This window comes from Nannospalax galili, unplaced genomic scaffold, assembly GCF_000622305.1.
Source record: "Nannospalax galili isolate Female #2095 unplaced genomic scaffold, S.galili_v1.0 scaffold1477, whole genome shotgun sequence".
In the NCBI taxonomy this organism is placed as follows: Eukaryota; Metazoa; Chordata; class Mammalia; order Rodentia; family Spalacidae; genus Nannospalax; species Nannospalax galili.
The window spans coordinates 839,908-854,111 of NW_008339642.1; the positions used below are offsets into that span (position 1 = coordinate 839,908).

The 14,204-nt window shown below is 42.2% G+C and overlaps 1 protein-coding gene and 1 pseudogene across 4 annotated transcripts in view; both read right to left on the reverse strand.

Moving 5' to 3' along the window:
* Positions 1-14,204, reverse strand: part of Plcb1 (phospholipase C beta 1) — an 803,221-nt gene that overhangs the window by 324,794 nt on the left and 464,223 nt on the right. The window lies entirely within an intron of this gene.
* LOC103735198 overlaps positions 10,213-14,204 on the reverse strand; it is a 30,772-nt pseudogene continuing 26,780 nt past the window's right edge.

Genomic DNA, 14,204 nt, shown 5'->3' on the forward strand with positions numbered 1-14,204 from the left:
ATATATGTATATTTGGGACTCTTTGAAGGCAGAAAGAAAGGTGTGCTCAGAACAACATTAAAAAAGAAAAGAAAGAAAAGAAACAAAATGGAAAAGAGCTGGGCCCCTAATAGAGCAGGTTCCTCTGCGTCGTGTCCTGGACCCCAGCTCTGCAATGGGGAAATTTCTATTTCTTGGGAAGACTGGGAACATTCTCAATAAGATAGCAGCTTTTACCTACACTCTTAGTTTACCCAGCTTTCAAAAGCTACTGGAATTAAACTTTCTTTTTTAAAATACGGTCTGCATATTTGACACTATTATAGTTTAAGGTACAGAACACAAGTTCTCTGAATTATTAAGAATAATAGATCAAGAAGAGAACAATTAAGCAAAATTTCAATACCCTTTAAATACCCACTCTGCTTGCCCTTTCAGTGATGGGAATTTTTCTGTTAATATTCTTTGACCTGAGTACACTCCTCTATTAGAATTCTGAAGAATTTGATTGGGTTTCAGCTAGACTCTGTAACCTCTGGTTAATCATCATGTCTTACACAGTTTGTGGATGAAATACATTTGGACAAGGATAGATAAGTCTGTTCATGTTAATTCAGCACTGACATTCGGGGCTTAATTCAATTTTCAGAAGTGATGATATTCCTGGCATTTCAGCGAGCCCATTTTAATTAATATCTCGACACCTCTTTAAATATCACTTTGTATTTTATACACCTGCTTTAAATTAATGCAGTTTAAAGTCTGTCTTGACAGCCTCTATTCTGGGAATGCCAAGAATCAACCTTTCTTTTGTTTGACTTAGACAAAAAGAACTTAGTGTCAAATACCCACCCTCCTTTATCCACACATCTTTATGGGTACTGGAAAATTATGCTTTGTTTCCTATGATCAGATATTCAAACTAGCATCATCAAGAACTTTAATTATCTGAGGTAGACAAGGTGGTGCTCAAGGTAAAATATGTGAAGTGACATCTGATGAACCTTAGGCATCCTAGCATATGGACATTACACAGAGCTAGGGCATGAAATGTGAATGGTAATGGAGGTGATGGATGGGAAGTGGGGAGGCAGTGAGACTGGTGGAGCTGTGGGGAAGAAATGAACAGGTAGACCTTGCTTTGTCTGAGAGTGGGAAGGAATCCCGTGCAAACACCAGCAGATTTAGATGAATATTAATTTCCACCAATGTCTAAAATCTTTCCCACAAGCATGAATCCTTTCACTTTATTTGGGTAAAAGAAATCTTGCTCAGAGGGACTCTAGTTAGGGATGAGCCACCGAGCTGAGCCCAGCTCGGTCGCACTCCAGTGTGCAAGCACAGGCACGGCGCTGCTTCTCCATTTCTGCATGTACACCATGCGCTCACATCAGACTTATGACTTCAAACAGTAATCGCTACATATAAACACAAGAGGTGGCCAATAAGTGTCAGCTTTGAACATTGGCTGGAGATTGAACCCAGGGCTTAGTGCATGCTGGGAAAATGCTCACGACTGTGCTACGTCCTTTATTACTTTGTATTTGTCATGCATGATTGTATATCAGGCATCACAAAAATAGGAAGGGAATTTAAAAAGTTTTCTCTCCTTTTTTACTTTATTCATTTTGTATGTTTAGTTTATTCTTCCCCCTAAGCATGGTGGCACACACCTTTAATCCCAGTATTCAGGAGCAGAGGCAGGCATAACTCTGTGAGTTGTAGGCCAATTTGGTCTACACAGCAAGTTCCAGGCTAGCCAGAGCTACATAGTAAGACTCTGCCTCAAGAAAGCTTTTTTTCTCCTAATATCTGATACAGGAATTTAAATTGCCTTTTAAAACTTTTTTTATCTTTAGGTTGCATCCAAAGGGTGCCTTGAATGAAAATTCACAGGCACATCTTCCCTGATGAATAAAAATTCACAGAAGCCTCTTTTAAAAAGCTTCTGCATGCTATTACATGCATTATAAAATGTAAGACTTTTAAAACAATTCAAAGGTTAATACAATAATGCATTCCTTTATGGAATGCCCTTTTAAGCTCCTAATTTGAAAGAGTAACTGTCATCTAAGAATGAATCAGATACGTGCTTAATGTCTGACAGAGGTAAGATGCACTTAGCTAAATGCTTTGTTTCTAAAGGCCCTGATTTATCTGCTGTGCTATTTATACGATGTGTTTAAAGCCCCGAGCTCATACTGATACCACTGCCTAAGAGCGCCATTGTTTTGTTTTCTAAATGAGATATGAAAGGATTCTTCCTTGTGTCCGAAAAGGACTCTACAAGGAATCAGACAGTCGACACTGCTCTCAGAACTTTGCTCTTAGAAAGTTAAAACTGCTCCAGAGGATGGCAGTACCACATCCTCAGGACCTCACAGGGACTCAGCATCTCAGGGCCCCAGTCTGACTCAAGACTAAGGAGATCCTAGGGGGCTTGTGTCTGAGAAGCCCTGACCTGGCAGCAGTCTGTTGTGTGTGTGATCTGTAGTGTGGCTGAACAGCCTAAGAACATCAAAGACAAAGGTTAGGAATGCAGGTCTGGGCTGGAGAGATGTTCAGTGGTTAAGAGCTCTTGCTGTTCTTGCAGAGGACCCAGGTTCAGTTCCTAGCACTCACATGTTGGCTCACAACCATTTGTAACTCCAGATTGAGGGGATCTGATGCCCTCTTGTGGCCTCTGCAGGCATCAGTACGCGTGTGGTACACATACATATACTCAGGTACACACAAAAAATAAAATGAGATAAAATAAAATGCAATAAAATGCAGATCCCTCACACACCAGAATGACTTTTAGGGCCAATTTCAGCATTTTCATGATACTAACAAGTTGCTTGATGATGTTTTACTTTTAGTCAAAGTTGACAGACACCTTGTAGAGAGTTATAAGCTGACACTCTGAAATAACCTGGCCAGGGCTTGAATGTCTGGGCTGCCCCTGAGGATAGCAGGCCTCAGTTTCTTTAGAGTAATAGAAATTTCTCCAAAAGATTATCAGGAAGCCATGTGGAATCCATTAAAATTACACGATGTAAAATAACTACATGCATTCTGAGTAATTCATGAGTTCTCCCCCAAAGAAACCCCAAATCCAAACCTAAACTCATCATATTTGAAGTAGAAACAATGTGGCATGGTCACTGGACTCATACTGAAGATTAACAGATTCTTACTTTGAATTTAGTGACAAAACTCTCTAAGTAGGACTAAACGACCACAGACAACACTGGGGCAAGTACAGATGAGTAAGTGGGACAGAGGTGCAGAGAAGCCTGCAGAAAACTTCTACCTTGTCAGAAAAAAACGTCCTGGCTACATACTGTAACCTTCAGGAAGTCTGTTTGTTTGTTTGTTTGTTTTGTTTGAGACAGGGTCTCCCTCCAGGCCCAGCAGATCTGAATTCATTATGTAGACCAGACTGGCCTCCTGAGTGCTGGGATTAAAGGCATGCACCACCATGGCCCACTTTCAGGATGCTTTTAAAAATCAGCTGTGTGGATCTCAACCTCAGAGATTATGATTTGTTCGCCTGGGTTCAGCATGGATTTGGGACTTTTACAAGTGACTCAGGTGGTTCAAATGCTGACCCATGGCAGAGAGTAGCGGCTGCAGTGTGGATGCCAGAGATTAAAAATTGTGGCGATAGGTGTGGTAACACAGCCCCATAGTCCCACAGGAGGAAGATCCTGAGCTCCAGGCCAGTCTGGGCTCTGCCTGTGGTACAGTGAGACACTATCTCAACCCCCATCCCATAAAAAATTATGTATAAAACCAAGATTCGTGCTGCATTACATAATGATGTTATGAACTGAATTGTGTGTCTCCCCACCCTCAAATCGTCTGTTGAAGCTTTAAGGCTTAATGTGGTTGTATTTGGAAATAAAGCCCCTAAAGTAATGAAGGTTACATGAAATCACGATGATCCATCCGATAAGGATGGAGTCATTATCAGAAAGGGAAAAAGAGAGCAGGAAGGAGTAGGCACAGGGAAAAGACCACTTGAGATCATGGCAGGGAACTATCTGCCAGCAAGAAGAGAGGCCTCAGAAGAAACCAAACCTGCCAACAGGCTAACTTCCCACTTACAGCCTCCAGAACCATGAGAAAATTAATTTCCTTTCTTTAAGACACTGAGATGCTATGTCCTTGAAGCAGCCTGAGCACACAAGTGAAGCTGGTAAGAAGTGTCATGCTGGCTGCTTCACTGCCTTCCTGGAGTATATAAACCACCCCATCCCTCTCCAACCAGGAAAGTGGAACACGATCTGGGCAATGGGCACGTGTATTTAGTTCCCAGCCCCCAGCAAGAAAACCTTGATACAAATAATTGTCAAAAGACCCCGTGTTCAGTGTCTTGTGAGTGATGTCAGAATTACTGATGGAGAGACCACTGCATTTCTAGAGCACTCTGGATGGGCTCCAAGCAGCAGACAGTCGAGCAGGACTCCTGTTTTTGCCTCTAGGCTCAGCCATACTCTTTTGCTCAAGGTAGAGTAAAGGGTCCAGGCAGAAGCATGCACAGAAAAACATTCCTTCATTTGTTCAACAAATGACTGAACAACGGTTTTAGACTCTTGAGCAATGTCCATGGACAAATCAATCCCAAACTCTTCCTTTCTGGAATTTATACTCAAGGATGAGGAAAATTAAGACAGTCCCTGCCTCCGATGTGTGAAAGGAATGAAGGTACCTCAAGAGTGCTGGCAAGGTGGTACGGCCAGTAAAAGCACTTGCTGCACAGCCTGGCATCCTTAGTTCAACCCCTGGAGCCCATGGAAAAAGGACAGAATCAATTCCCAAAAGCTGTCCTCTGACCTCACACATATGCTCTGGCATGTGTGTGCCTGCGCTCGCACGTATACACAAATATGATAAAACGTAAAAGTACAAGAATGAGGCTAGTTGTTTTTTCTTTAATGCCCAGAGGAGGCATGAGGCATAGGGCATGCAACCACAGACACTTGGTCATTCTGATCAAGCAGGACAGATGCAGACTTCCTGATTTCCAAAGATACAAAATGACCCTAGTAAAAAATGCTTCGTGAGGACTCTGGTGTCACTTAGGAGTAGAACATTTGCCTAGAATGCATAAGAACGTTGGTTTGATCCCTAGTACTGCAAAAAATAAAAGTACAAACAAAATGTTTCCCTAGTTGTTACAATCCTTCCTTAGAAGATATAGCACAAGGGACCAAAGACCCATCAAAATCCTGTGCTTCTTCTATGGACCAAAGCAATTACAACAGTGGATTTCTATAACCTTTTTGATTCTTATTTTTCTTCTTGTTAACCTACAAAAACCCTACTTTGGGGGCTGGAGAGATGGCTCGGTGGTTAAGAGCACTGGCTGCTCTTGCAGAGGATCCAGCTTTGATTTCCAGCACCTCCAGCTCCAGGGGATCAGACACCATCTTCTGACCTCCAAAGGCAAGCAGACATGGGTGCACTTACATACATGCAGGCAATATACTCATACACATAAAATAAAAAAAAAATAATAAAGTATTTTTTTTTTTAAAGCCTTACTTTTTACCATTTGGTAAGTATTCTGGACAGTTACAATTTGTGTTTCCTCCCTGGATGGCCCATCTTCACTTTGATTTAAATAAACTTTTGTTCTTAGAGCCGCAGTGCCTCAACTTGCCTTTTAGGTTGACACTCTTAGAGCCCATGGCAGATCTCCACTGTACCGCTCTGTTGCCCTTGCAGGTCTCTCCTGACTGATTGGACAGCAGCGCCCGGCATCACTGTGTTCTCTGACTCCACCAGTGCTGCGGGAGGTCAACATCAAGTCTTCTCTAACCTCAAGTCTCCTCTCCTACATCTGAGCTGTGTCCAACTCTTCAGTGTGAACATGAGTTGATCTGTATCTGCATGGCATGGACACTGCTTTCTGCCTTCCTTTGTGGGGTGGTTAGATGAAGGCAGTTCTTGGAAGGGTTCTAGAGTTAGGACAGTCCTCTAACTGTCATGGCTTTGATTCAGTTTCTGACAAACATAGTTCAAGTGCCTAGTAAGGCCTTTGCTTTGTGAGACTGATTTATTTTTGACTGGGACCAACCCTCTTACTTTGGCCTATAACCCCAATAAAAACACACGAGAATAAACTTTCCTAGGAAGGGCCTGGGAGAGGAGATGCTCTGGATAATGAGAGCGATAGTGGACATGTTCAGACATGGCCCATAACTTGCAGCAGTCTCATGGGGACTTCTACTCGAGCATTATTTTAGGAAACTTCCAGCTCATTCAGGAGGTACACATGAAAGCACCTGGATCAGCCAACTTCCAGTAGGGTAATTTGGTTTCTAATTCACATAAACGTGCTAAAAGGACTCAAATCCAGGCATAGAGGAGTATATTTCACAAGCAGCATGACTGAGCTCCCCCTCAGCCCAGGCCTGGTCATATAGCAAAGAATCTAAATTGTGGGGAATTGCTCCTCACAGCCTGACACTGGCCCTCCTGGACAGAAAACCTTCCTCATGCTCCGCCTGGCTCCATGGTTGCACATATGGTGCCTCCCCTCGGATAAAATGGGGATATTTTGAAGTTCTAGAATTGGTGTATTTCCACTCCCAACTGGAAAAAGCAAGTGTATAGACCAAACAAAAGAATAGGAGGATCATATGTAAAAACATTTAAAAGCTTCTAAATGCAGTTTAGAAAAAAATGTTGACTCCCTGAAAACAGTAAAAAATTAACGGAGATCATTTGTGAATTAGGTCTTATAAAACCACTCTGTCTTGTATGCCTTCTTCTGCCATTATTACACTTCCAAGGCAAGCGACTTCAGGGACAAATTCCTGATTAGTGCCCCATTCAAACTGTTCTGCCTGTTATTTTCAGGTAAAACAAGCTGACCGTGCCCAGAGACATTTCTGTCTACCATTTGAATCTTTTATTTTTTCCACTTGAATCTTTTAAACATTTGTTCCATGTTTCTAAGCCAAGGTCCTCCTGTGTAATGTGTCCACTATATATTATTTTTTAATTATGAGCTTAAACAGAGCATGCTCAGGAATGTACATTCCCTTAACTAAGCATGTCCATGAATGAGGCCACTACAATACATTATATGCCTGGTCTACATAGTGAGTTCCAGGAAAGCTAAGGCTACAGGGAGACCTTGTCTCAAAAAAACCAAAAAAAAAAAAAAACCCAAAGCAGGGGAACTAACGACTTCTTGTGGCTGTAATTCAAGGTCAGTGACAGGTTTTCTATACACATAATTTTTTAAAATATTTTATTTATTATTTTAATTTTATGTGTATGAGCGTATTGCCTGCATGTAGGTAAGTGCACCCATGTTGTGCAATGCCCATGCAGGACAGAAGAGGCCGTCAGATCCCCTGGAACTGGAGTTACGGACAGTTGTTAGCTGCCATGTGGGTACTGGGATTCGAACCCAGGTCTTCTATAAGAACGAGTGTTCTTAACCACTGAGCCATCTCTCCAGCCCCTTCTCCACTCTTTTATGCCTTGTCTTATTTTGGCTTTACACTTCAAGAGCGGAACCTCCGTTACAGTTAGGTTTCAACTCTCACTGCTGTGGCCTGGGTTCATTTTCCCTACACAGAGCCATGGCACTGCATGGACCTTTGTAGAAAGCTGAGGTTCCCTCAAGACAACCCACTTAACCTCTACAGGGCTGCTAGAAGGAATCCCAGGAGGAAGGCCTTTATCATCCTTCTTACCAACACCAAAGGAGAAACTGCAAGGTCTGTAAATGGAGCACTAACTATAGATGCAGGCTGGATGGGCACTTTCTGCTCTCAATTCCACCACTTTAAATTACTTCCTCCAGGCCAGGAGTATAGCACAGTGGAACAGCACTTGCCAAGCATGACTGACGATGTGTGTTCAAACCCTAGCACCACAAATAATAAACGATCCATTTCCCTGGAGTTCAGAAACCATGCAAATGATGAGGGATTCTAACACCCCATGATTGTTCCCATGTATGAGCCCATACGGGGTCATTTCACACAGGACCTCTTGTCTGAGCACTTCTTTCTGTTTATCCCATCTACAGCAATAGATTCTCTCTCTCTCTCTCTCTCTCTCTCTCTCTCTCTCTCTCTCTCCCCTCTTACCCTCACACCATGAATCTTCTGTGTTGGCTTGCATTATCTTGAACTCAGGCTCAGGAGATTTCCCCAGCCTCAGTCTTCCAGGCAGGACTATAGGTGCACATTGTGCTTGGCACTATAGGGATTTCTTAAAAAACTCTTCCTTTTTTCTAGGGGGAGAATATTTTTAGGACAATAAAAACAACCCGCACATCCAGATTTAGACTTCTATGATGATTTAGACTGCAAAATCCTTTCCCTACAAGACTTTCTTTCTAAAATGATTGAAATTTGAAAATAAAATAAGAAAAGCTTGAGAATGCACTGAGCAGGCCTTCCCAAATAGTCCCTCAGGAATTCCCACACAGAAAATTCTCTTTGCCCCTTTCCTTACAGGGCTATGTCCTAAGTCTATAACATAATAAACAAACAAACAAACAAACCACTAAGCTAAATTAAAAGGACTTGAGTATATCATATAAATTGATATTCAAAGTAAAGTTTTGTGGCATTTGACTATTTTAATATTTTTATAAAAGCAATTTTTATCTCTAAAGGAAATTTCTTTTTTTGGGCTTTTTAAATTGAATTTTTGTGAATTTCATATAATACATTTTGACTGTATTTAGATCCTCTCCCCTATCTGTACCCCTTTACTACACCCCCCGTCCAATTTCATGTACTCTAATATATATGCTAATATATTAATATGAAGGCCTATATAGTCAAATGTGTATCCCCCAAATGACTTTTTTTTTTGAGGAGGAGGAGGAAGCATAAAAATTTACTTCATGTTAATTAGTATTGAAATTACCCATCATGTTAATTACCATTGAAATCTACCCAACGACTTTATAGACATACACAGGTGCCAAGAATCTGAGTGCAACCGATTGTGACTAGTTATAATCAGATACATACAGATTAGAGATGCATGCGCCAACATCTCTGTTATGAGCAAAAACAATGAGTATTTCTGTAAGAAACAGTATATTTTAAAATGAAATGGAGATCTTTTTAAAGGTTAAAAACTCATTCAATTTTATGTCTTACAGGACTTATACTGAGTTCAATATTGTATAACTGTATTAATTCAACAGCGAACCTATGGAAACTGTTAATGAGTATGTTAAAGCTGTAATGAAATGCTTCTTCTTAAAAAAATGGCTGTATGTGAAAGGGTACTCGCTACACAGCCTGATTACCTATTTCAAACCTGAAAAGCCCCATGATGGAAGGGAAGAACTAACTCCTGCAAATTTTCTTCTGACCTACTGCCAGGACACATTCCATAGGCCTGGAGCTCAGCCAACACCCATCCCAACCGCCCAGTAAGGGCTAGAACCCAGGGCTTTGTTTAGGCTAAGTGTTCTACCACTGAGACATTCTCCAGCCTTGGTGGATAACACACTTCCATTCTAGTCCTTGGAGACCAGGAAGCCAGCATGGAAAGTTCTGGTGAGGGTCAGTGTTGGGACTGGGGTACAATCCTGTCTCCCAAGGTCCCTTGGATAAGTGTTCTAATGCCCTTAAGGAGGCTCCACCCTCAGGACCTGCACCTCCCAAGGGCTCCATCTCCACATCATTACATGAGGACCTCAATGCAGGAACTGAGGGAGATAGGCTTTCAGTCTATAGCATTGTGTTGTAGGATGAGAAGGTGAGCACACTTAGGTGAATTGAACATGCCTGTGGGGGCTGAAGAGATGGTTCAGCAGTTACGACCACTTGCTGCTCTTGCAGAGGACCCAAGTTCCATTCCAGGTACCCATGTTGGATGGCTAACAGCTGACTGTAACTCCTGCTCTAGGGGGATATGACACCCTCTTCTAAGCTTTGCAGACACTCACATGTACACATATCCACATCCACATATACATGTGATTAAAAAGAAATCTTTTTTTTTTTAATGCCTGTGAAATGTGACCCACTACATCAGTCCGGAGTTAGGAAAATGTGCTGTACCAATCCAGCCTACCTGCATACAAATGGCTGACTTGGATAGAAATACTCAGTTCTGCCTTGTGACAGATCCTGGCTCCCCTGTCTGGATGGGTGTATATTACTTTTCTTTTGCTAAGACAAAGTACCTGACCAAAACAGCTTCAATATTTGTTGTGCCTCAAGTTGAAGATACAGTCTATCAGGGCAAGGAAGGAAGACATGGTAGCCAGGGCAGCTCTACCCGTGGTGGCAGGAGGTCGGAGACAGCTGGTCACATGGCATCCACAATCAGAAGCTTTCTCTTTTTTCCCCTTTACATTCAGTGCGAGCCCAGCCATGGGATGGTCCCACCCACATTCCAGATGGGTCTTCCTTTCTGAGTTAATCCCCTCTGGAAACACCTTCACAGATACACCCAGAGGTGTATCTCCTAGGTGATTCCAAATCCAGTCAATCAACAATGAAGATGAACCATCACAGCAGGTATGCTGCCCTTCTGACTGTACAAGAGTGAGCAGCATTATGCCCAGTGCCTGTGAACACCATAAGGCATACTCAGGTGTCCACATGAAGACAGCTCAGCAGCTGTATCATGATGCCGATGCATATATCTGGGAGCAGAGGGGAGGGGCAGTGAGGCCAGGCCTGCACTGCCCAGCAGCTCACCACACCACATCTTTGGTACTTTCAGCCAAGCACTGGGCAAGGTGGCTGTCCAAATCCAGCTGGGCCAGCGTGGGGGCAAACTCCTTTTGGCACATTGGGCAGCTCTGCAAGACTGGTGGACTGTGCAACAGACAAACACTCCTGGGTGCTGGGGGTCCCATGGGGATCTGGTGTAGAGTGCTCTTTCAGGGATGCAGTGGGGTGGCTCCAGAGGGCCTCCAGCCCCCTGGAACGGTTGGTAAGAGCTACAGGAGACATCAAGAGCAGGTGGAAAAGGCGTCCAGGAAAAGGCCTTGGATCCCACAGTGAAGACCTCAGGAGGTACTGTGGGCTCTGGGCCAGGCAGAGGCTTCTGGCTGGGAAAGGCAGGCAATGGTGGCAATGGCTGGCTGTCCAGGGTCAAGTCAGAGTTCACGGTGCTGTGCAAGAGTACAGCCCATGGCTCACTCTCACGGCCTTCCAAGAGAAACCAGGGTCGGTGGCTGGGGGTCCCGCCCCCAGCGGGCGGCCTCCGACGGCTCAGCCTCCCCCGTGGCCTCTGCTCCTCCTCCCCCAAATGACTTTTAATATGAGTTTATCCACTAGAGTCTGGTCAGTCTACCAAAAGTCAATGAGTTCTAGGCATTGAACTCCGGTTCTCATGCTTATATGGCAAGTACTTTGCCCACTGAGTTATCTCCTCAGTCCTTAATTAATTAATTAATTAACTAACTTATTTACTTTTAAGTATTTAATATTTAACATGAGATGCACTCTCTTAACAAAATTTTAGCTACACAACCCATTATTTCTGGTTTCTCTTTGTTGCTTATTGTTGAAGTAATTGAAATGTGCAATGTTACACAATTAAATTGTTTGACTGAAACTTTATGCCTGTGGATTAGTAATTCCCTATTTCTCTCCTCCCTCAGCTCCTGAAAAGTACCATTCGAATCTGATTCTGTGAATTTCAGGCTTTAAATATTTTTTTAATTTTATTATCACTGTGACCAACTATCCAACAGAAACAATTTAAGGAAAGGAAGATTATTTTGCTCGTGGTTTTATTTCACTGCACACCATGGCAGACAAAAAGAGCAGTAACAGGAAGAGGCAGGAAAAGACAGTCCCCAAAGACTACGTAGTTTGCCATCCTCTAAGTAGACACTACCTTCCACAGTTCAGCAATCTATATTAAACTTTTTTCACAGTTTCATACACATATAAAATATTCTGTGATTGTATTCTCTCACCATCACTGTTATTGTCTTTCTTTTCCCTTGGAACCCCTTCCTCTTCCCACTTAGCTCCCCATGGTTACACCATCAAAGAAAATGATCCTCCCTCCTGCAGTAATAGCTCTACAAGAAGCAGTGTGACCTGGTGGGCACCTGCACTATCCACAAAAGAATGTTGACCAGCCCAGTCATTCACAGGTATTCATTGCTGCTGTGTGTCTGTGACTGTAGCGGCCTGTTGTGCCTGGATGCAAGTGTGTCATCACGCTTCTCCACATCCACTGCTTTTGCCTTCTTGCTGCTTCTTCTTCTGAGATGCTCCCTGGACTTTGGATACAGGATGGGGTGATGCTTCACTTAAAGGCTAAGCACTCAGCAGTCAATAGTCACTTATTCTCAGCATTTTGAACAGATATGAGTCTCTGAATTAATCGTTACCCTCTGCTAAAAGGAACTTCTGTACCTCAGGTAGAGAGCAGTGCCAGGGTATGGGAATAAACACAGCATTTTCCACTTTTAGGGGTGTTTCCTCAGATTTGCTCTTTCCAGGGAAAGACCTTAACTGAAATCTACATGACAAACGTCACTCGGGCCTTTTCTCCACAATGGGCCTTTACCACACTGTTGGTCTTAGCACATGGTAATGTTTAGATCTAAGCTCTATTTCTTTTTGAAAAAATATTATTTATTATTTTTATTTTGTGTGTATGAGTATATTGCCTGCATATATGTAAGTGCATTCGTGTTGTGCAAGTGTAAGGGAAAAAATGACTTAAAAACTAGCAAAGGAAGAAGCCAGGTGACAGCTGGGACAGCTCTGCTCCTGTTTTTACTCTTGTGTCTGTGAACATGTGTGCAGGGTACATTCTAACTGTCTGTATACTTGCCTATACCTTTGCTTGTATATTATCCACACGGTCCCAAACTAACTTTGAAATAAAGGGAACTCATACTTTGGAAGTGAATCTTGGTGTCATTTGAAGTGGCTTCCATTCATGATTTAAATTTCAGCTCTGAACCCTTGAGGATCGTCAGTGGGTCAACAACGTTCCCAGAGAAACAGGGGTAAAAAGGGGTGGGAACAATGATAAAACCCTTAAAATGCCCCAACAATGACAAAATTCTTTAGCCTTATGAAAACATGAGGCATGAGGTTATTCTGATCTACCACAATAGACATCTATATACTGATACCCTGGATGCCATATCGAACAAATAGCTTCTTGTTTAATCTAGTCTTTCCTGGATTGTATAAGCAACTAATAACCTATGAATGTTTTGTGTTACTCTTGTCAATCAATAAAAATTATGACACCACTTTGTAGTAACTCTTTGGTTTCATTATTATAATTTTAAAAATCTGTAACAACTCAGACTCTTCAGACACCATTTGGGAAGTGCTTATTCTGGGCAGCTAGAATTTGTTTTCTCCCCATTTTGGCTCAAATAAACTCCGTTCTCATGCTCTCTATACCTCAACTTGCCTTTTAATTGGACAGAGGCGTTCAACATCTTATGGGAGATGGTTTTTGTCTTAGTCCATTCAGGATTCAGCAACAAAATATCCTAGACTAGTTGCTTGAAAGCAACAGAATTCTCAAGGTTTAGGAAATTTAAGATGTAGGTAGATTCTGTGTCTGGTGAGACCCTGTTTCAGAATCCACAAACAGAGGGCAGTTCCTGCTGTGTCCTCTCATGATGCAAAGGGTGAGAGTCTTTCACAATGACACTAATCTCATTCAGGAGAGCTCTCCTGTGATTCTTCGCCCCAAACCTTATTTCTTAACACCATTACTGGTGGGGTTTAGGATTTAAAGAGATGATTTTTAGGGGACATAAGCATTAACCCATTGCATTATCACTTAAATAAGTAATTTCAATACAATCATAGCAGTACAGAAAAGGACGCCCAAACAGTGCATCTGATGTTAGAAGGGCTCAGTAGGAACTGAGCAGAGCCATTTTGAAATTTCCTTTCTCTACACAGAGGGTACCAAGGAACACTCTACCAATCATGAATTCTGAAATCATATCTTAGGAATTAATTTTGCTTTATTTTCAACTCGTCATATAAATGGAAATGATGAAAGCAATATTAGCTGAGTTATTTTGAACTCCTTTTGTATTTATTTACATAATAATTAAATTTGGCAAATATAAAATTGATATAGACCTTTTCTTTGATCTATTTGTTGTTATTACTTCCATTGCTATGTGACAAATTGCTGCACATTTGGTGGCTTAAAGCAACACAAATTTAATATTTTCCAGTTTTATGGGTCAGAAGTCTGGCTTGGATGCTTTCTGGAGGCCTCGGGGGAAA